This window comes from Dreissena polymorpha, chromosome 5, assembly GCF_020536995.1.
Source record: "Dreissena polymorpha isolate Duluth1 chromosome 5, UMN_Dpol_1.0, whole genome shotgun sequence".
Lineage (NCBI taxonomy): Eukaryota > Metazoa > Mollusca > Bivalvia > Myida > Dreissenidae > Dreissena > Dreissena polymorpha.
Window position 1 is genome coordinate 79,822,219 of NC_068359.1, and position 23,586 is coordinate 79,845,804.

The 23,586-nt window shown below is 37.1% G+C and overlaps 2 long non-coding RNA genes across 7 annotated transcripts; both read right to left on the bottom strand.

Annotated features, from left to right (window-relative positions):
- Window positions 1–4,330: 4,330 nt before the first annotated feature.
- On the bottom strand, window positions 4,331–13,494 carry LOC127831976 (uncharacterized). Of its 6 annotated transcripts, none has more exons than XR_008026588.1 (7): window positions 13,346–13,494; window positions 12,799–13,098; window positions 12,173–12,419; window positions 8,482–8,634; window positions 6,707–6,886; window positions 6,419–6,525; window positions 4,331–4,471 (listed from the first exon to the last, which is right to left on the bottom strand). It is a non-coding gene; the product is annotated as an uncharacterized LOC127831976 (long non-coding RNA). The 6 variants fall into 6 exon arrangements; XR_008026589.1 differs by having other exon boundaries at window positions 12,157–12,419; XR_008026590.1 differs by having other exon boundaries at window positions 4,332–4,471; window positions 12,291–12,419.
- A 132-nt stretch (window positions 13,495–13,626) lies between these two features.
- On the bottom strand, window positions 13,627–15,870 carry LOC127831981 (uncharacterized). The gene is made up of 3 exons (XR_008026599.1): window positions 15,302–15,870; window positions 14,796–14,941; window positions 13,627–13,920 (listed from the first exon to the last, which is right to left on the bottom strand). It is a non-coding gene; the product is annotated as an uncharacterized LOC127831981 (long non-coding RNA).
- Window positions 15,871–23,586: the final 7,716 nt, after the last annotated feature.

Sequence of the window (23,586 nt, forward strand, 5' to 3'; positions counted from 1 at the left end):
GGGGGTTTGTTCCGCTATGGAAGGGTGTTTCTTCCGTGTATGCACAATGTGAAAGGGGTTTCATCTGCTATGCCGTTTTTAACTTTTTAGGGAAGGGTGTTTCTTCCGAAGGGGATTTATTCCGGTATTCTTCAGTAATGAGATGGGCTGGTGGTGGAGAATGATCTCTGACGTCGACAGTAGATCGACAAAAGAAATGGCAGTTTATTTTGGACTAAGTTATTAACGTATTTCAAAAAATACTAAAGGCGATGGGTCTGATGTATTGGTGTTTCCAATTAATATAGTCTTATTTCTTTATTCATATTCGAATTAAATTAGTCATCAATTGATTGTCGTTAGGTCTAACTGTGATGGTTTTATCTGGCATGTTTGGTGATACAACCGAAAATAGTGACCTCTGTCGTCAGAATATGTGTCTTTTGATTTTTGAATATAGTTACTTTGTGTTTGTGAAACAGCAGGACTACTCCTATTGGACACCGGAAGCGAGTCGTGCTTAGAATGAAAAGGGTTGATACCAGGCTAGAAAGAATATGATTTGTTTTTACAAAGATCAAGCCGATTAGTGAACTAGAGTGTTCAGTTAAGCCGGTAGGTGAGGATATACGTGTATTATATAATGTTAAAAGGTTTATAATTATATTGGAGGACATGCCTAGAACGATTTTGTTAAAGTCTCCGGTTATTAAGACTTTATCATAAGGTAGGCTAAAACTTGGTCGATGCTCTGTTCTGTTCAAGTAAGTTCTAGTAGTCTTTGTTTCCAACAGGCGGACGGTAGAAACCACCAATCAGACTTTAAATTGTACCTATTGTTAACTCAACCTGTATAGCTTCTAAACATCCTATTATCAGATCAGATTATCTGTAAGCTTTAATTCCATCTCGAATACATAAAGCTACGCCGTCACCAAGACGACTAAAACTATTACATCAATATGGTTTTTGTGAGGTAAAGCAACTTCTCTTTCTGGTACGGATGTGTAGAGCCAAGTATAGGCAAGTAAATCGTAAGGTTGAGCTTCGACTCCTAAGATGTTAAGTTTGTAACAAGAGTTTTGGTTATTCAGGTGCATGATGCTTATTCTATTACTCAAAACCTCACTGTGACCTGAAAGGGAGGAGTGGTCCGAATAATCGACATCAGGTTTTGGATGTTTATCTCACGATCGGAGACTATATAAGGTGCATATAAACAAAGGTCATTTTTTTAATTGAATTAAGCAGCATTGGTTAGCAAGTTATAGAAGCAAAGGAAGACATATCAGAACTATTAAACGGCACGGTTTATGAGATTTGACAATCACGTTTTCCAGGAGGATATGATCTCGTAAAGATGGAAGGAATCCATTCCGCCTGAAAAGTTGCTGGGAACAGGTTACCAGACTATTGGGCAATAGCCGTGTACCATGCAAATGATTACCTCGGCAAATTATAAAAGTAAAATAAGCATATTAATGAAAAAGTCATGAATATTGAATGGAATTATTTGCGGGAAATGTAGTAACATTGAATAATGATGGCAAAACGTTTAAACAACGTTTGATATTGTGGATTGAAGATGTGATTCTCGTCCTTTAAACTTTCTAGTTTTCTGCTTAAACAGGCAAAATGGCAAAGTAAAATTCAATCGCAATAATGTTTCTATTTTGCAAACTCAGTTATAACCTTATAGATATGAAACATTGGATTAATGTATCGTATAGAGTTACAAAATCTGTTGCGTAAGGTATCGGTGATAAATTCGAAAAAGACAACACAGGTTTAGTTGGAGTTAGTTGCGGCTAGCTCGTTTTCAGCTTCTTCACAAATACAAATACATTTAGCATTTATGTAATGAATACCAGTGATGCAGAGCAAATTGATTATACACAATTTCATGAGGTTTATCAAATAACTAGAAGACATTATTAATTACATTGTGCGATAGATGATTGATTGCGACAGATATTTTACTATAGAAACATGAGGTAATGGGCTATTAATAGTTTGAATTGTTTTAGAAGAACAAAACTGTGACGGAGGAACACAGAATAGCATGGACGATGGCGGATGTTCATATAAATACGGGCGATTCGAAAATGGATTCACTTATTTCTGACGACAATGCAACATGGGCGAAGAGATTACGACCGAGGGAAAGCCGATGCCAGCTTCATCTGCAAAAAGATCCGTTTGTAAACAGTGACCTGATTGCTAAAGTTTAAGGTTTAACAGAGAATTAGAAAAGTCGCTGAAAAGATTGCATCTACACTGACGAATAGAATCAAAAGAAGAATAATCTGAGTCAGAAAATGGCTCGCCAGAAGACCAGACATATGTCAATACGCACGGTTGAAGAAACTAAGAAGACGCAAAGTGCTCCTTTAATTTCGTTCGCATCAGCTTTTATATATACTAAGAGATTCTTTGAACACAAAATCAAGCCGAAGAAGTCAAACTTCATGACGCTTCTGACAGCTGGCATTTACTTAGCAATAAAATGTGGTACCAAGCACAAAGTGACAGGTAACTTTCTCTGATATATGACTTTTGTTCGCACACAGGACCATCTCAAAGATCATCCGTCAGGTCTGCGGTGCGATACTTGTAGAATTTGCTGAGGAACGAAACCCATGTCCTGAAAAGCCAGATGAGTGGAAGAACAGCGCCAATCAGTAAGGCGACCGACGGAAGCTGTACGCACTACTGTGTGAGTGCCTTGGACAGGAAGCACATCGCCACTCATGTCCTCGGCGTGGTCTCTCCTCGTATAACGACTTCAGGGGTTTATATTTCATAACTCTCATGGATTTGGTCGACGCCAACTACACGTTCATTTGGGCGAAATTAGGCAGCAATGGATCAGTCGTCGATGCTGAAGTGTTCATGAACATTTAGCTGAAGGAAACCACAATGGAGTTTTAGGCCTACCTGATCTTGAACATTTACCGAACGACGACAAAACCAATGTCTTTATACATTGTTGCTGATGACGCAGTCGCTTTGGAGTGGCTCATGAAACCTTCCTTTAAGATAACCAGGGCACATTCCGAGAAAGCCTTCGACTTCCGACCGTTGAGGGTGCAACATATTGTGGAAATCGCGTTCGGGATTATTGCTTAACGCTTTCGATGTCTTTGCACTTCACTGCTGGAGTCTCCAGTGACGTTCATTGTGCTGTCTTGCATCTTCTTACACATTCTTCTGATACTGCGCACTGCAAATGAGCATATGAGTGTAGCTGACTAGGACGACAACACTCACAACATCATCCAGTATAATTGCGAAACGACAACCAGCTCATAGATGCTCGTTGGAGCTTTCTTCCAACTCATCCATATAAGAAGCAATGACCCTACGCGAATATGTTCGGGCCTACTTCAGCTTTGAAGACGGATCAGTTTCCTTTTAGGACGACGTGAAATGCACAATTTGATCGAACGCATATTCTATGGAAATGGAATTTTCAGGAAGTTGAGTTATTCGTTTGAACAATATTATGTGGAATTATTTTGTGAAATTTAGGAACTGCATATCATTTGATAATTATATGTGCAAGATTGTGTAATGTGTTATAATAATAAACTCAAAATGCTACGTAATACAATTATTGTCGATGAAGGACAGATCGTGTTTGGTCCGTATCGCTGCAGTGTTTGTCCGTGTCGTTATTATGTAGTTCCGGGATGGTCTGTGTCAATGCAGTGTTGGTCCGTGTTTATCTTGGGCTATCCTTGTCTCTGCCGTGTTGGTTCGTAATAGTGCCTTGCTCTGCCGAGACAGTCGCCGAGTGTGCGCCATGTTTATTGCGTGTTCCTGCCGATTTTGTCCGTGTTGGTACGGGTTGGTGCTTGTGGATGCCGTGTTTTCACCGGGATGATGGTCTTTGAAGAACGTCAATTCTAAAAAGTGCCAGAATGCGAGAACGCGATAGTACGATGGCGACAATGCGACAATACGATGACGACAGTGCGACAATACGATGGCTACAATGCGATAGTAAGATGGCGAGAATGCGCGAACGCGATAGTACTATGACGACAATGCGACAGTGCGATAATACGATGGCGACAGTGCGATAGTGAAATGGCGACAATGCGAAAGTCATATCGTACTGTCGCCATTGTACTATCGCACTGTCGCCATCGTATTGTCGCACTGTCACCATCGTATTGTCGCACTGTCGTCATCGCACTGTCGCATTGTCGTCATCGTACTATCGCGTTCTCGCATTCTCGCCAGCGTACTATCGCATTGTCGGCATCGTATTGTCGCACTGTCGTGATCGTATTGTCGCATTGTTGCCATCGTACTATCGCGTTCTCGCATTCTGGATTTTAATGAGTAACCTCGATGGCACTAACGGTATTCCGTAAAAAAGTCCACGGAACGTCCTGGATCCTGATCCGGGTGTGTGGGGTGTGGGGGTTGTGGCGGGAGAACTGCCGTATCCACTTGAATGGGACTGGAGCTTTAACTGTTAATGCTGTAATTATATAAAAGCAATATGTCAAAGGACATAGGAAATATGTGAGGTGGTACGCAAACTTTCACATTCCAACGCTCACTGTAACGCCGACGCCAGGGTGAGTAGGATAGCTCCACTTATATATATATAGTCAAGCTAAAAAAAGTTATACCCACGACACTTTTTGTGGGCACAGAAAATCGTAGTAGTATTAACATATCCAGCTATGCGCATGCTCATTGACCATAATGAATAATGGAACAGTAGTTTTGTGTAGAAAATATTCATTAAGATTGTGAATGTTGTGGGCAAGATTTCGATCCCCATAAGCACTAAGACCATTATGTAATAATATTTTTTTGGCCCTTCACTAATCTTTTTAAACGATTTCATCAATGTTCCTTATACATGTACTTTTATTTTTCATAAAAATCGGACATGTGGAATGTTGAATATTTGCCATTGCATAGAGAAATACCATTGACATGCCCCCTTAAATTGATTGCAGAAAAAGTTGTAAACCAAAAACAAATAATAACAAAGAGCAGTGAAAAAAATTGGCCATTATTAATTTAATTTCAAACAACAATGAGAATTTAAGGCAACAAGAGCTGTCAGAGGACAGCGCGCTCGACTATTCGAGTGCTTGACAGTATAACGTAAGCCATCATGGATAAGAGGTATAATGTGGGTGTGTGGTCATTTAATAGATGATATTTAAAAAAAAAAGAAAAAACATTGACATTATATCCAATTCCTTGCAACCTTGACCAGTGGAGTATCAGATTTTTTGTCCTGTCATAAACAAACATTAAACCCAATGTGAAGACAAAAAGAACTTATGATATGACTCGGACAAAGCTATCATATATATATAAATACTTTTTACCTGACTTTGTGACCTTGAACCTAATGGTATCTATGTAAAAATGAATATGGTTCTTTTTCTTAAGGTAAGCAACAATGATACCAAATACTGAAGACTGAGGAACAAACATAACTTAAGCTATCACTTGGACCAGGCTGTCAAATAAGGAAAATGTTAATGTGACCTTGACCTTTGAAGTTCAGTTATCAATCGGACAAGCTTAAGTCTACCAACAGATGGGCCAACTAGATTTATAGTAAACAAGGCTATTGTCAAGCAATATGGTCCCCTACCGGCTCCACCATTGTCCGAAATTCCACAATTTTCAGATTTTTATTTTTTTTGGTTGCCATAGCAACCACAATTTTTGACGTAGGAACAAAATGAAATGAAGTGCATAATGTCAATATTGCCATCTATCCATGTTGCAAGTTTCATGAAAAAATATTAAGAACTTTTAAAGTTATCGCAGGATCCAGAAAAGTGTGACGGACAGACAGACTGACAGAATGACAGACAGAGCACAAACCATAAGTCCCCTCGATGAAACCGGTAGGAGACAATAATGAGCGGATACAAATTTAATGGATAGAACTGAATGTTCAAACCTTTTATCTTGTTTGAACCTGATTGGTTTTGCAAATCGCATTAATTAATTGAGGTGAGCATTGGTGTTTTGTTTCTTGGAACAATGAAACGGGATATGTGATTTACTAAGAAGAATCAAAATCATAATGTGGCAAATGAATATTTATCTTCAAGTGTGATGCCAAATCCAAACTCTGCATATTGAAACAATATGGTCACCATTTGAGTGAGATTTAAAAGAAATATTTCAATGGGTATAGGATTTACAGAGCAGACACAAAGTATCTTGACCAAAACTTAGTGGCCTAGGACCTTTGACCTGAAAGTATGAATTCAGCATATAACCTAATTGTGGCGAGTTGTTGAATGAGCTTTCTTGCATATATAATGGTATGTGAAAATTGAGTATCAAGTGTGACTTTGACCATGAGACGACTTATTCCAAACCTAAGCTTTCAATTTTGGCTCGTTATGCATTTATACTTCACATTGCACCCTCTTTCAATTACCTTGAAGACTCTCGTCACACCTTGGGGAGGTTGCTGCTGGGAGATGATTTTTAGGTCCAGGAAGCGCTCGGAAGCAGTCAATATAGCAGAAAGCATCTTCCAGCACCCTGTTATGGAGAGAAGAGTATTGGGGTTTATGGAGAGAACTGTGAGTGTCATTCTTTTGTACTTATTATGTTTAGTTACTAATTCTTTATCATTTCAACTTTTAAACAAGTTTGTGATTACCAGCGCACACAAGCAACACTCTTTCAATCTCAAACAAAAACATCACCTACAGCAACATACCAGCAACATACCCACAGAGCAGTTCTAGCAATGTCCAGTACTTGTGGGTCATTGCTTGCGAAGTGGTCCTGGACAAGCTCATGTTCCTCTTCAGGATATTATGGTGAAGTTCTTGCAAGCCATGTTGCCCTTTAGTCTCCGTAGCATCTCCAACACCATCCCCTCCATTTTAAAATGGTACTGGATACAGATAACTTAATGTTAACAAGGACTGTTTGTAAATCATGCATGCCCCCCCCCCCCCCAAATGGGCTGTCAGTTGTAGTGGCAGCCATTGTGTGAATACTCATGTAATCACTCTCACTTAAGTATCAATAGCTAATTATATATATATATATATATATAATCCGGAAACCATTTTACTGCTTCAGGTCACTGTGACCTTGACCTTTGACCTAGAGACCTGGAAATCAAAAGGGGTCTTCTACCAGTCATGATCAATATACCTATGAAGTTTCATGATCCTAGGCTTAAACTTTCTTGAGTTATCATCCGCAAACCATTTTACCGTTTCGAGTCACTGTGACCTTGACCTTTGACCTAGTGAACTGAAAATTGAAGGGGTCATTTGCCAGTCATGATTAATGTACCTATGCGTTCTTGAGTTATCATCCGGAAACCATTTGATGGACTGTCTGACAGACATGTGCAAAACAATAAACCCCCTCTTCTTCGAAGGAGGGCATAATAAATTAATTTTGTTCAATCTATCTATTTATCCATTAAAAAGTTCACACTTTCAAAACAAATATAATACAAACTTGGTCATAAACAATAATAAAATACCCCTGCTGTCCCTGTGAATGTTAATGAGCGAGGATCAAGGAATCAAGACCATTACTCTTGGATGTGAAATCAATGCAAATAAAAATTGTGTTTTGAAAATCTTCTTTTCATGCTGATCACATATTTACAAGTTTGAATGGATAGACAAATCCACAACAGACCAACCAACATACAGACTCCAATATACCAGGAATAACCCCACATACCGCATTGACACAGAATATTTTGCATGCTGTCTTCAGAAAATAAGAAAAACATATTTACATGTTTGGCGATTTTAAGAGTTATTATGCAATTGTGACCTTGACCTCAGAGATATCGACAATTTTTTGGCATGACACACCGTCCAATGATGGTGAACAAATGTGCAATTTTTTTGTTTAATCTCACAATGAATGACATAGTTATGGCCCAGATAAGCTCACAACCAAACTTGATAGATATTCAGTCCACTATTTATTCCAAAAATGTGTGATGAAAGCCTGTCGACAGGTGTCGCAAGCCAGTGTTATAGGACCTAAAGTCAAAATCTATGTGACCTAATTTTCGGCCCGGCATGGCCCACGTTTGAAGTTGGCCTAGAGATCATCTAGATTAAACTGCTGACCAAGTTTGGAGAAGATCGGATGAAAACTACTTGAATTAGAGAGCAGATACCATACTAAATGCTAAAACACGCACAAAGTGACCCCATGACCTAGTTTTTGACCCGGCATGACCCATATTTAAACTTGACCTAGACATCATCTACATACAACTTCTGACCAAGTTTGGTGAAGATCCGATAAACACCTTGAATTAGAGAGGGGACACTTAATACAGAGCCATCGACAGACAGACAAGGTCACTCCTATATACCCCACTATACTTCGTTTTTGGGGATATAATAGCAAATAATCAAGAAATATAAAACAAGATAATCTTGATAATAATAATTAATACTCCAGCAACATACATATGAACCAGGTCTCGCATTGTGGAGCACTAACCAGTTTTTACTGCGGAAGACGACAAGCTACATTCTGTGTGTGATGGGCGGTTGGGAACCATGCCCTTCAATATGAAAACTTGCCAGCTTCTAAGTGTTCCACACAGAGGTCAGCACCTTCACTGTCTCCAGCTCAATCTCTAGGTACTCCTACCTATACATGCAAAAATCAATTGAGTGACACCACTAGGATGATTATCCATTAGATGCATTCTTGATCAAACATTAGAGCAGTAGTACCCGTGAGATTTACAATATGGGTATTTTTACTGGATGCTGTAAAAATAACAGTTTGCTTTTGTTCACATCAATGACCATGATAACACAATAATGGCTATAAAAGAAATAATGAAATTAGCTGAACAAACGCGAGTTATCAACAACCTATGGAATAACTAGCAAATCCATCAGTACAGTTTACAAAAAAAAAACGCTTCTTTTGAAAAATGGGTTGTTTGTACAGTAACTGTTACACTATTTACTTACTTACAGTTCCGTTTCCCATTCATATGCATTTTCTAAATTTTGGCATTTAAATTACATAAAAAATATGAGTGAAAATAGTTTCATGCATCGTCAGTTTTGAACAAGAGTGCCAAACTGTCACAAGATACGCCCGTTCGAAGGTTTTGGACACCATGCTCAATGCTTGAAATGCACTAAGTGACCTCGAGACCTAGTTAATGACCCGGCATGACCCATATTTAAACTTGACCTAGATATCATTTAGTATAACATCTGACTAAATTTGGTGAAGATCATATAAAAACTACTTCAATAAGAGAGCGGACACCATGCTAAATACTTGAAATGCACTATGTGACCTTGTGACCTCGTTTTTGACCCTGCATGACCCATATTCCAACATGACCTACATATCATCTAGACACAACTTCTGACCAAATTAGGTGAAGATCAGATGAAAACTACTTCAATTAGAGAGCGGACACCATGCTCAATGCTTGAAATGCACTAAGTAACCACATGACCTAGTTTTTGATCCTGCATGACCCATATTTGAACTTGACCTACATATCATCTAGACACAACTTCTGACCAAATTTGGTGAAGATCGGGTGGAATCTACTTCAATTAGAAAGCAGACACCATGCTAAATCCTTGAAATGCACTAAGTGACCTCGTGACCTAGTTTTTGACCCGGCATGACCCATATTCGAACTTGACCTAGATATTGTCTAGACACAACTTCTGACCAAGTTTGGTGAAGATCGGATGAAAACTATTTGAATTAGAGAGCGGACACTGCTGTGGACGCCGCCCGCCAAAGGTGAAACTATAATACGTCCCGTTTTTAAAAACGGGCGTATAAAAAAAGGAGAGCATGAGATTTGGATGTGTGAGAGGGTGTTTTGCTGCGTAAATGCGCGACTCTCACGCTGAATGCCCGATACTTGACAGGCGCATGAATGTTGATGCAAACTACTTCAATTAGAGAGCAGACACCATGCTAAATCCTTGAAATGCACTAAGTGACCCCGTGACCTAGTTTTTGACCCGGCATGACCCATATTCGAACTTGACCTAGACATTGTCTAGACACAACTTCTGACCAAGTTTGGTAAAGATCGAATGAAAATTATTTGAATTAGAAAGCGCACACGAAAAGTGTGACAGACTGACAGTGCGAAAACTATATACCCCCTTTTCTTCGAAAGGGGGCATAAAAATAACTTATCCATGGACATCTGATGTATTTTGTAATGGGAATGCTTTGGAGATTACCATAACATTCTGTGCACACGTAAAACCTTTATGAGGAATCCTTAACATGAAAGATTTATTAATATTTTTGAAAATTAAGCAAACATTCATTTTTTCTATTAAAGCATTACAATTATGGCTTTTTATAAGCATAATATGATGTATGAAATAGTTTTTTTCTTTTTAATTTTATGTCAATGTTGAACCATTCAATCACTTTAAAAACATTGCAAGTTATTGCATATCCACAAAGCAAATGAATCTTAGCAGGTAAATTCAATGAATTTATCATTGGTACCCAGAGCCGATAATTTTAAAAATCTGTATAGAAGTTCACCATATGATGTTTTATGCAAAATATGTATGTTCGCACTGCAGTTTTTGAGAAGAATATTTTTAAGTGTTCATTATAATATATATTATATAAGGAAAACAAATTTGATCCGAGGGTGGGGCAAATATGATCCAATGATACTTGAACAATCTTGGTGAAGGTCCATGCCAAATATCTTTGCTCTAGGCCTTGTGGTTTATGAGATTTTTGTTTTTGAAGTTTTTACAATATACTAATAAGGAAATTACATTTCCCTCCCCAGTAGGGCAATTTTGACCCCAGGAACATAGTTTGAACAATCATGGTACAAGTCCCACCAATTAACCTTTGAACTCTTAAGTGTAATCTTGAGTTTGGAGATTTTGAAGTTATTCTTTCTTATGACACACCGTCGAGTGATGGTGAACAAATGTGCTTAATGATTTTAAAATCTTACAATGAATGACACATTTATGGCCCGGACAAGCTCATTTATGGCCATTTTTACCTTTGAACTTAAAGTGTGACCTTGACCTTCGAGATTTCGACATTATTCCTTCCCGTGCAACACCGTCAAATTATGGTGAACACATGATTTTCAATTGAATTTAATTCTGACAATGAATGACATAATAATGGCCCAGACAAGGTCATTTATGGCCATTTCTGACATTTGAACTCAAAGTGTGACCTTGACCTTTGAGATATTGACGTTTTCTTGAGCAGTGACCGGACGTGTCATGATTGTGAACATTCATTGTAAGTTATTTGAAATTCCTCCATTCAATAACAGACTTACGCTCCAGACAAGCCTAACCCGGACTTTCATACTGACGGACTGATCCACATACACCAAACCGCCAACTGTGACAAATATGTCAAGCTCTTCATAAGTGGGCTCGACAAAAAATCGACTTGCCCGCGGGTAAAGGTCCACCACACAATGTTTCATGCTAAATATCTCAGCCCAAGGCCTTGCAGTTTCAGAGTAGATTTTTTAAGTTTTTCCTTTTGGTTGCCACGGCAACAATGATTGCATGGAATACAATTCTTGGAGCAACATTGAAGGAGTTTCATGCCAGGAATATTCCTGCCAGTTTCATCAAGCTTTGCCCAAAGGTTTAGTAGGAGATATTGTTTAAGTAAAAATGTTGACATATAGACACACATCGCAAAACAGACAAAGACCAGCAACAATAACTCAAGTTGAGCTATAAAGGGTACATCTCTGAAATGACCAAATCATCCTGATGACACTTAAGCAAGAACCACTGAAAAATGATAACAAATTTGATTTAATTTGAATTTCACTAAATTCATACACCAACATATGCAGACAGAAATTTGACATTTTCAATCAATTAAGGGGCCATAACAGTTTAATTTTACAATGGCTTCAAGGCCTTTCCCGAATTTGGAATGTCAAAATGAACTTTTGCATTATAGTTTATCTGTCTTCAAGGTAACAATCTGGTAAAAATATTATACATAAAAGTATACTTAAATAAACCCAATTTTAACGCCTATTAACTTCAAGTTTCATTCAATTCTATGCAATTGGTACTGAAAAACAACTCTGATCTGAAAAGTAATTTAGGGTTATCTTTTCGAATCAATACTAGGCTTATTTATATTACATACCCTCAGGTTTGTATACTTGCCGGTTCAGGAGGCGTTATAGAGCGCTATCAGTTTAATAATTATTCCCCGAATATCTTTCAGGTGTGCCAGCGGGGTCTCCTGGAACAGCTTGATCGTTTTCACTACATGCTCACTCTCAGTGAAGTGGCGCTCCAGGTTTGTGTCCGTCAGGATGGCCGCACTCTCCTCTACCCTCCGAACAACCTTGCGACGGCTCATATCCAGGCAGTTGAGGTCAGGCAGCCTGTGAGAAGGAGATCAGCCTGAAAAAAATAAAGCTAAACAAGCAAATTTGTTGAATTGATATCCCCCGCCAATATGCTTCGGGACACAAAAGTGTTATATTTGACACTCAAAAAAGCATTTTTTCAAGATACAAAGGGCCAAAACTCCGTTATTAACAAACTGTGTACAATGCCATTTGGCGTGCATCATCCTCTTATCCATATATATACTCATACCAAGTTTCAATGAAATCGGCCAAAGCACTTTCAAGATATGGCTCTGGACACAAAAGTGCTGGACGGACGGAAAGACGGACGGAAGAACAGACAGAAAGACGGACAACGCCAAAACATTAATAAGTAGATTTCCAAGAAGAATGAATAATTTACATAAATCAAATCCTATGTTTACGCTTACATTGTTCAATGCGCGGGCGTCCGCTAGACCATTCCCTCGCACCACTTCAGGAAGTTCTTGATTGCCGTTAGTGCAGTCCGCACCGTCTTCAGCTGGTTAGTGGTGTTGAGGAACTGTCGTGGACCTCCATATGGCTCTTCCACAACAGCACGTCACTCAACACCGCTCCTTCCAAGTAGCCAGACAGGGCCAGGAACCGGTTGATCTTCATGTTGACCTCTTGTGTTTTCGACTCGTTTGCCAACCCACCTGGCCTGCTCCGCAGGAACATGTAGTCATCATATGAGTCAACGATTGAAACTGCAACAAGTATTATTGGATGATATTCTATGCTAGATGGTGAAATCGCATATAATTTAACTCACAACCAGTAATTCCAAAGTATTATAAATAAATAATATTTATCTTAAATTTTAATGTACTTATATATATTTCCTCACGGTATTTAATATATATACATGTTGCAATTATAATGACTATCAATTGAAATGTATATAATTAAAATAAATCTGGGAAAACAGGGCTTAATGCATCAAGTATGCATCACCCTTGCATTGGGTTCCAGGCTCAGGCAGTATTTCCGCGTTAGGAACGAAAAGTCTTCTTCCTCCTCCTCCTCATCCTCCACCTTCTCATCCTCCTATGCCGAGTCATCATGAGTGGCGAGTCTGCTGGACACCTTTCCTGAAGTTTTCGCGACCTGTAAATGACGTTTAAATGTAAAAGTTACAAATCGTTTGGTATGGTTTTGTATTAGACATTGATAGAAATATGAGAAATCAAATGCAAAAAACACACAAACAATATTTAACACTTACCTTCCGGCCCTCTTGTGTAAACGAAATTGAATGTCCCAGCCTCCATTTTGTGCTCCTGTTCTAGATGACGCAGCCGGTCAATCACCGACCGGTCGCACAGCCAGCAAGAGTAGTAATTCCTCGGCTTTGTCTTCTTCACTTTCCGCCCGGTCTTAGCACGTGCCTCTGACATTAACGGCTTCATGGGGTCTGCCGTCAGCGCTTGCACCCAGCGAACGTGGTCTGTTACCCAGAGGAACATAGTCGTCTTGCCCTTTACCACGCAAATGGGGCATTGCCTTGGGATAGGCTTTGCGTTTGGTGTCTGAAATATTAGTTTGAAATGTGTACGAAGCAGGTGGCTATCAATATATATGATTTATTAAGAGATGATGAGATAACGGAACCAGATAATTGATTGAAATAATGATTATGTGATTGAAGCAGTTATGCTAGGGTAAAATACCAAGGAATGTGTATAGATATTGTTAACTTTTTTTTAATGGTGTTAAAAATGAATATTTTATTGCAATATTTGCACATGCTTTGTTTTATTATACAAAGTAATCACTATAAACCTTAAGTTTATTCTCATGAAAAAACATACCATTAAATACCAATACTGATTACTTTATCTGTTTGAGTGACATTAACAGTGACCATGTACATGTATATATCAATCTATACTGTCTAACTCCCCTTGCAGATATTATTGACAGGTAAATATAATATTATATACCGTCTTATAACGATTCAAGACTTGGCCAAAATAAGGCCCCATTCCCTCAACAAAAAATTATTAATTTTTCCCCAGATAAAAATTCACCCGACACTCAAGCAAATTGATTGCCCTAAACCCAGAATCGTCAAGTTTAAAATGTTTAAAACTAAATAGAATTGTTATGTATTTAATTTGGTGGTAATAGACTAATCAAGTGATTAAAAAAACATATTTTATTGTTTCTCATGTTTGGTTTTAAGTCCAATTTTTTTTTAATGATGCCCTATTTCCCATGCCTCAGGGCACAGGTATCATAAGGCATTCTGAATCAACATTTTCATCAAAAACAATGATTCTTCATTCTTTACAGGCTGGGGGATTAAATTTTTAGAAACAACAATAACCTTTCGAATTGCATACCAAACGTTAAGATTTTTAAATGAAAATGTTGATTCAGAATGCCTTATGATTTGGAATACCTTGACAAACTGTACCGTTACCCCAAACCCTGAGGTAGCCGTGGCGTAAAGGATATGGTGTCCGCCTAGCGACCAGGAGGTCACGGGTTCGATCCCAACTGTGGAAGCTTTCTTTAGATCTTCCCTATAGACACTAAGAACTGGTTCTAGGCACAGGAAACAAAATTTACAGCTTTATCAAATAAGCCCTATGCAATCAAACTAAAATATACAGGTTTGAACTAAACCAGAGGGAGATCTCTGCATGATGATTGTTAGTCTTATTTATAAGACGCGCAAAGAATTTAGAGATACTTTACCCATATAAAAAGTATCTCAGTGTGACCAAAATTCGACGATGTAACGATTACATGAAGCAATATTTAGCAAATAATTAAAGAAATAATGCAGGGCTACAGATAAGATTTCATGTCAATTAGTTTCCACTACAAGCTTTTTGAAGCAATTAGTTTTTTTCCCTCAAAATTTTTTGTCAATTAGTTTTTTACAATTTAATGAAAACTTACCTATATTTCAGGGCAAGATGAGCTCTTTGATTTACAGGTAGCCTAGGTATTGATAATTCTCAGCCAGTTCTTGTTCCAGTCATTAATTCACAATTTTAAATGTTTTAAATGATTGATTGTTACTGTTGTTTATTGAAAAATGGAAGATGAATCATTTTATTTTAACACTCCTGCCGTTCAGTCTGATGGCACACTCTTTTAGCTCTGGTTTTGAAATCCTGGAATAGTCTACCCTTTCTCATAATAATATGTGTATGCATTATAATAAACAACGGGTAACTAAACACAAAATAATAAAAAAATAAATAAAAAAATAATAGAATCTAAATATAATTATAAACATTGACATCGAGCGCCTATGGACGGTATTTGTTTTGATGAGACAGAATCGCCGCGGTGTTTTGCGACGTCTGTTTCTGAGGTTTTCACCACCTCCACTATCAAATCATGAATAACACTTTTGACAATATCTCTTCCCGATGGTTCGGACCGCGAAACACACTTCAATATACTCGGCGTGCACGTCGTTGCTGAACTTTTACTAACCCGGCCGCGCTTAGCAGCCGACATTTTTCACTTTGTATTTACCGGAAGCAACTTGTTTATATAGGGGAGGTATAAAACCCGGAACTATCCGGAAATCTTTATGGTAAAACCCGGATCCGATATAAATGGTTATAACTTCATTATTATTCGTCCGATATTAATTATAATGGTACCGTTGTAAAGAAGATCCTCTACAGATTCTAACCATATCAAAATATTTTATGGCAGGGTCGTAGTCGGCCTGTAAATCGCGGACAAAGTCGGCCTGTTTTAACGTTTTTTTTTACACACGCAAATGCCGAAAAGAAAACCCGGATCCGATATAAATGGTTATAACTTCATTATTATTCGTCCGATATTAATTATAATGGTACCGTTGTAAAGAAGATCCTCTACAGATTCTAACCATATCAAAATATTTTATGGCAGGGTCGTAGTCGGCCTGTAAATCGCGGACAAAGTCGGCCTGTTTTAACGTTTTTTTTTACACACGCAAATGCCGAAAAGAAAACCCGGATCCGATATAAATGGTTATAACTTCATTATTATTCGTCCGATATTAATTATAATGGTACCGTTGTAAAGAAGATCCTCTACAGATTCTAACCATATCAAAATATTTTATGGCAGGGTCGTAGTCGGCCTGTAAATCGCGGACAAAGTCGGCCTGTTTTAACGTTTTTTTTTACACACGCAAATGCCGAAAAGAAAACCCGGAACCGATATAAATGGTTATAACTTCATTATTATTCGTCCGATATTAATTATAATGGTACCGTTGTAAAGAAGATCCTCTACAAATTCTAACCATATCAAAATATTTTATGGCAGGGTCGTAGTCGGCCTGTAAATCGCGGACAAAGTCGGCCTGTTTTAACGTTTTTTTTTACACACGCAAATGCCGAGAAGAAAACCCGGAACCGATATAAATGGTTATGACTTCATTATTATTCGTCCGATATTAATTATAATGGTACCGTTGTAAAGAAGATCCTCTACAGATTCTAACCATATCAAAATATTGTATGGCAGGGTCGTAGTCGGCCTGTAAATCGCGGACAAAGTCGGCCTGTTTTAACGGTTTTTTTTACACACGCAAATGCCGAGAAGAAAACCCGGAACCGATATAAATGGTTATAAATGCATTATTATTCGTCCGATATTAATTATAATGGTACCGTTGTAAAGAAGATCCTCTACAGATTCTAACCATATCAAAATATTGTATGGCAGGGTCGTAGTCGGCCTGTAAATCGCGGACAAAGTCGGCCTGTTTTAACGTTTTTTTTTACACACGCAAATGCCGAGAAGAAAACCCGGAACCGATATAAATGGTTATAACTTCATTATTATTCGTCCGATATTAATTATAATGGTACCGTTGTAAAGAAGATCCTCTACAGATTCTAACCATATCAAAATATTTTATGGCAGGGTCGTAGTCGGCCTGTAAATCGCGGACAAAGTCGGCCTGTTTTAACGGTTTTTTTACACACGCAAATGCCGTAAAGAAAACCCGGAACCGATATAAATGGTTATAAATGCATTATTATTCGTCCGATATTAATTATAATGGTACCGTTGTAAAAAAGATCCTCTACAGATTCTAACCATATCAAAATATTTTATGGCAGGGTCGTAGTCGGCCTGTAAATCGCGGACAAAGTCGGCCTGTTTTAACGTTTTTTTTTACACACGCTAATGCCGTAAAGAAAACCAGGAACCGATATAAATGGTTATAAATGCATTATTATTCGTCCGATATTAATTGTAATGGTACCGTTGTAAAGAAGATCCTCTACAGATTCTAACCATATCAAAATATTGTATGGCAGGGTCGTAGTCGGCCTGTAAATCGCGGACAAAGTCGGCCTGTTTTAACGGTTTTTTTTACACACGCAAATCTAGATGACAATATACAATATACGCACCGTGAAGAAACTAACTCACAACTTATATACAGAAAATATTTGAATTAAATCATTAAAGGCACTTCTAGCAGAAGAACCTGGAGTTCGTAAAGACTTTTATTAAAAAGTAAGGAAATGAACTTTCAATTATTACTTTAATCAGCAATTCAACAACAAACGGGCCATATTAAAGGGTTTCATGTGACCTAATGAACTGAACTGTTAGCCCAAAAACCCCGCCCAAAACAGATTGTCATCCTATTCGTTGCCATCCTTGCAACCACAATTTACCTACGAAGGTCAGATCGGGATTCGAACCCGAAACCACCCATTAGCCATCTAAATAAGATATGATTCCGGCCTGGGTTGCTCTACCAATTAAGCTATTCTGACCTTTTGAAAAATATATGGGTAAACTGCAATGCTGTTGAATAGCATGATTAACTTGCTTAGAAAAACGTTTCCAAAGAATTACATGTACATTTCATTGAAATTGTTTTATGATTTAGAACGATATATTTGCAGTTTAAAAGGTCACACGAGGCAATGTTTGAAAAGCCCACAAAAGCTTCCGTTTGTAAAATGGTGATAATTTGCCGACCGTGTAGTTCATATAAACCCTTATTTTGCACAAATCGGGAAGAAACATTTATGGATCGAAAACCAACTGCAGATAAGAGCAACATAACAGTCCTTGTAACTAAGTAACTTTTTTGTTTTAAAATCGCACAAAAGCTGCTGTTTGTAAAATAGATAAAATCACCTTATGTCTGCACTCATCTGAAGTATATATGGTTCGAATACCATCTGCGGATAAGAGCAACTAAACAGTCCGGGGCAATTGCACTTTACCGGTACGCACTATAACCCAAGCCCTTATAATTAGTGTTAAGTTGCGCAAATTTCGGAATCCATGATGGCAGCGTACCGGTAAAGTGCAATATAGCCAACATAAATAAGGAGTTAAAGCGGGACTGCACGATTTGTGTCAAATATGTTAATCAGCAATTAAACAACAAACAGGCCATATTAAACGGTTTCATGTGACTAGACGAACTGATGAACTGAACGGTTAGCCCAAAACCCCGCCGAAAACAAATTGTCACACTATCCGTTTCCAGCCTTGCAACCACAAGTTTACCTACGAAGTTCAGATCGGGATTCGAACCCGAACCCACCCATGAGCCATCTAATGATACCGGCCTGGGTTGCTCTACCAATTAAGCTATCTGACCTTTTGAAAAATATGTAGGTAAACTGCAATTCTGTATTATAGCATGAATGACTTGCTCAGCAAAAGTTTACAGTTATTCGCACATCCCTGCTCATAGCAAAACACAATTGACTAACATAAAATCTTTTTCCGTAAATTTATAAATCTTTAATCGAAACATCTTCATTCATTTTCATAAGATAATGTTTTATTAATTTTGCATTGCCTTGTAGCTTTACATTTAAATTAGGAGATTTGTGACGTATATCGTGTGTGGTCATTTCAGTGACGAAAAAAACTAGTTTAACCTCAAAATATTTAACATACAGTCCACACAGGCTAAACAGGGTCGACACTCTTCGCTGTTATGACATTTTTCGTTTAAATGAAGTCTCTTCTTAGCAAAGATACCATTAAGGCGGAAAGTGTCGTCCCTCATAAGCCTGTGCGAACTGCACAGGCTAATCTGGGACGACACTGTACGCACATGCATTATGCCCAGTTTTCTCAGAATACGACACATAGTTTAAACGCATTTTCGATAGAATTAGCGACGACATATGAACGTGGTTTGTTTTTAACAGTTAATTATTTATTCAAAGCATCATCAAATGCAAAACGTATTTAGGATTGTTTGTTTGTCATGCATTATTGTAAACTTCGATAAGATTAAAAAAAGAGCAGACATGTGTATGTGGTTAAAAAAATGTAAGATAAATTGAAAGAGAGCATAATGTGGATGTGCATTTCGTTTGACTCTCTGGATTTTAATGACAAGTCGGACGTGGCATTTTAGTTAACAGTAAAATATTTGTTAAAAATTCGAACGAGCCCAAAACGCATTTTGGATCTTGTGTTTGTCATGCATACTAGAAAACTTCCATAGGCATAAAATAACTCGCTTCTACGTGATCGCGGGTTTGTAAAAAAATGGTCAGAATGGTTATCGTTCGAAACAAACGTTATCAATAATGGTGTGGTTTAAATTAAATTGCGAAAAAGTGACTGAAGTACAAAAATGGTTGTGCATATCATTGTAAATATACCTTTAGACTTTTTTTCGTTGTATATTCGGAGTCCAATGCAATCAATGACGATTTGTCCAGTATACTTATTGAATTATCTGTCTATTTGTAAATCCAGTATGAAATTTATCAAACCCATTTTGATACTTAAAATACTTTCAAATATATATGCATTTAAATACAAGCAAAGTTCGGATTTCAATACACATATCTATACTTAGATTCTCAAAACCATACCCATATCAGTAATTTTAGTCGAAAAACTCACCCCGTATTTTCGGCACATCCCTATATACCCGTATATAGGAAGTTATCCCCCCCCCCTTTTTCCGGGGCTGGATGTCGAAGGCATAAATTGCATTTTATTGGACGAGATAGATTAATTTGTTATAATGGAAATGACACCATAAAAGTAACTGTACTGGAGGATATCATTACATTATATCTAAATAGATATCATATTTATAAACATTAAGATATAATTGTTGTACCATAATCACATACCTTTATCTCAGTGCTTGTTCATCTCAAATTACCATGTGCAGTATGGACACAACCATTTTTCATCTTGGTTTGTCATTGTGTACCCAACACATCTTTTGTGAAACCATCTATTCATTTTGCATTGGGGTTAATAGAATCAGATATTCCAATGGCCATAACTTTCTACATAATAGACAGTACATAACTTTCCGCAATTACGCACAACTGCATGTCGCCCTGAATAATGTCCATGAGTTGAAAGAAAATCAATTGAAATTGCAAGGAGATGCGTTCACACAAAAATTATTCTTATACTAAGTATATTGAAGATATAATCATAGGGTCATTATTTCAGTTTAATGGCATGCGATGTTTAAATTTCCGAATAAATGAAGTGTAAAAAAAATGAAATTATTGAATACTAACTATTTACTACATTTAATCTTTAAAAAATCACAATTTGGAAAACTCACGTGTTTTCGCAAATATTGCAAGTTCGCGACTCATTTTCACAATTCTGAAGAATTCGCGACTTCAGAAATTTCACAAATTAGGCATGTTTCTTCAATGGCCATTATATACTTTCTTTAGCGCGTTACATGACTTAACGAGTGTTGGTTTCTATTCAAATCTGCTAAATACTGCGCTCTTAATTAGAATCGCATAAACGGTTTTGGTGGCATTGTTGATGACGTAAATTACTTAGATTATAAGACTTATACTACTAAATGCTGATTGAGCAAATACGACGTAAACAGATCATAATTTCAACAAAGTCATAATCTTGATGCAATTTATGTTTTTATGAACGTGTTTACACGAGCATTAATTTGTACCCGCGCTTTCGGTAAATCTAGTAACCGTTGATAGATATATAAATATATTTACGTAAAACAATGACACTGCGATAAGATGCACTAACGCGCATAATATAAAATGGTTTAAGAAATCAAGTATATTATGACCAGGTCGGAAATTAACTCATTAGCAATGGTTACCCACGCTTGATTTATAACTAACAGACCCTAAAACAACGACAATATTTACATAGCTTACAATTAAAGACTATATCAGTTATAAATTATGTCAACCCTCCTGAACATCAACATACAACGGACAGTGAACGAGTACATGTATTTCATCCTCGATCTTATCTGTACAATGAAAACAAGTTCTGTTACATAGCTCATTATTTTCATTCCGGTCGGTCTCTAGCCTGACTACTGAACATACTAATATTCGCGAATAAACCTGAGTTCACAGAAATGAATGCTATTTACATTATTATTTCATGTTTCAAAATTAGTGTGCACTTAATCAACTAGATCTAATAATTAGCACTTACTCATTCGTACAATAACAAAAAATCTGTATAAATTAAGACTCGTTTCATGAAGACTGAAATCAAAATCATGATGAGAGCTCGAATATACGAATTTGAGTTTGTTAGTGAATTTTACTTTAAACGAGAACATTGCACTATGAATGCATACTAATTCGTTGATTTTGGACCAATTCGTACAAGTTTTTACCCGCAGCCTTGGAGCGTTCAAGTCTCTCTCTCTCTCTCTCTGGTGTTAAATGCAATATACGTTTACAATCTCATATTTTTGTGCAGTTATTTCAGCTTGTGATCTTGTTTACATAAGACGTTTAAAACGATTTTACTACTAGCGAAAGGCAAGTCAGTCTTTCGTTGATTTTTTTGTTCTAAAAAGTGCTTTCTGCAATGCGTGCTTATACTTTTGTAAGATACGCTAAAGAGAAGTACAATTCCTATTACCAAAATATGAATCATTTTCTGCACACGTGAAATGCAAATTATTTCATTGCGAATGAGATGCTAATAGACTGATGTAATGACAGCGATGAATTTAAAGAATCTGTTTGTCTTACATGTACACTATACATGAAAGGAAGGTATCATTACTCTCGTTTATTTTATATATATTATTATGAAAAATTATTTCGTTAAAGGCATAGTCAAACGGAAATACTTTTCATGGTTATTATAATATATCATTCCTTCACTAAAATGAATGATATATCTTTGGATAATTGTCAATTTTGTGGTTTAAATTTGAAATGTCATAATATGTAACGTCTCTTACAGAGTATATATATATACGATTTTGTAGTGACTGTCATGTTTTATACATAGCACACACAATGCACCCATATCCGATTTTTCGTCATTTAAAGTCAAAAGTTTCAATTGGTTGCATCAAAATATCACTCACTACAAGTTGGTTTTTAACTACTTCAAAAAATGAAAATGCCCCTTTAATTGACTATAGAGGATTTGACACCATTGAGTTAATGCTGTTAGTACAGATGACATAATAGTTTCAGATTTTAATTCGCACCGTTCGCTTAACTCAACGTTCAATGGCACGCGAACTTATTATTGTAACTAATGCAAGCTAAAAATAATATGTGAATATTTTCTAAAAAAACCACTATCCTGCGAAAATGGATCTTATTTAATTGTGGTTCCCTCTTATGTTGTCCGTCGACTTTAAGAATAATGTGTCAGTAATAAAAGTATTGTACATATTCACATGCTTTGTAATAAATGAAAGATGCAAATGTGTCCAATTCATCTTTTTCAGTGCGCTTAATGTAGCTTCTTTAATATCCAACTTAATTAGCGCCGTCTTTATTAAGGCTATGTCTATTTTAAGAACAGATTACGGGGCGCCTAGATTACAGTGAAGTTTATACTAATGTGCAACAATGATGTGGGTCCACTCTCGTTGTTTATTTATATGTACATAACAATTTGGCAATAAATGACATCAGTTATTTTCAGTAAATCCAATTTGTTCATAACAGTAGCCAGGTGCCTGAGATAGAGCTGATAAATAGGGATAACCACAGCAGGTGGCTAATACACAGTGTAGACTTCCCCTGTTGTATTATTGGAATTGTTTTTTTATCTGATTGGCATTTATGAAGTGTATTAATTCGGGTCTGTTGGCGATCATTTTATGTGCAAAACTGTGTTTTCTTACTGACTTTCAATCGTTATGCTTTTAAACACAATTTCATGAAACCATTTAATTAAATACATTGGCGCGTTGGAACATGAATTGTAAATCAAGCTGA